At 39.6% G+C, this 1,200-nt stretch overlaps 1 protein-coding gene across 4 annotated transcripts in view; it reads left to right on the forward strand.

The window, feature by feature from the left end:
* Nucleotides 1–1,200, forward strand: part of Mthfd2l (methylenetetrahydrofolate dehydrogenase (NADP+ dependent) 2-like) — a 107,984-nt gene that overhangs the window by 49,160 nt on the left and 57,624 nt on the right. The window lies entirely within an intron of this gene.

A 1,200-nucleotide genomic window follows, 5' to 3' on the forward strand; every position in this document is an offset into this window, starting at 1 on the left:
TTTGCCGCTGAGCTAAATCCCCAGCCCCTTTGCATATTTCCTTGACTCATACTAGCCTCAAATGAGCAGAAACAGTCCTCAAAAATTGAGCACTAAAAATCATCCCAAGGCTCTGGCCAGGCATGATGGCACACATCTGTAATCCCAGCACTCAGAAGGCTGAGGCAGGAGGATCTTTACAAGTTCGAGACCAGCCTGAGCTCAAGGCCAGCCTGAACTGCATAGCGAGACCCTGTCTCAAAAAGACAAAAAAAAAGAAGAATCATCCCAAGGCTTTATTTACCTTTCTTCATTTGCCTAAAACCCTTGTAATTTTTTCTGAACTTGCTGTAATTGCAGGGTTTTTGCAGAGAGGCCATCTTCTCCTCCTGAGGGCTTCATGTAGCAGAGACAGGTTTTTCCTTTGCAGGTTTGCACTCTGTACTGATTTTTCCTGAGTAAAGCAAGCATTCATAGTGATAGTGACAAGAACTTGTGCAGTAAAAACAATTAGATCAGTGAACTTTCTTTCCCGTGTAGAAATGCAGATTCCCTTAGAGAAGCATAATAGGAGGCTGGAGTAGGAGGATCACAAGTTTGACCCTGTCTCAAAAAAAGGGGAAGATTAAAAAAAAAAAGAAAGAAAGGACATGGGTGTAGGTAAGTAAAGGGGCCCTAGGCTCAGTCCCAAGTACTGAAAAAAATGTATTATAAATGGCCAAATGACAAGTTGTTTAATCATAATTCTATCTGGTTGCTTTATGTGGATGTCAGAGGCAGTGCAGGAAACTATCTTTCAAGATATAGCTTGAGCCTTTGGCATTATCCCTTTATAGATTCCTTTAGCTAAGTCTCCAGCAGGTTTATATTGTGAAATACTTAAAATATGCATAAAAGTAAGGGAGGAATAATGTTGACACCTGTATAATCACCACACAGATTTGTCAGATCCAAATATGGTCATGTGTGCTGTCAGTGTCTACATATTACATATGCCTACAAATTGACTTGTTCTTGTTAACCTTGTGATTTAGAGGTCTGCCCCAGCTCATGTGGGCAGCACTAGTTATATAATGCTCAACTGATTATTTTCTGTTTATGGATATGGATGTTTTTTCCAAATTACTGCTACCATAGACAGTGCTATAGTATAGAAGTCTGATATATGTTTCCTACATATATTAATGCTGCCATTACTACTTATTAGCTATATGTAGCTAG

This window comes from Chinchilla lanigera, unplaced genomic scaffold (genome assembly GCF_000276665.1).
Source record: "Chinchilla lanigera isolate Chin_1 unplaced genomic scaffold, ChiLan1.0 scaffold00073, whole genome shotgun sequence".
NCBI lineage: Eukaryota > Metazoa > Chordata > Mammalia > Rodentia > Chinchillidae > Chinchilla > Chinchilla lanigera.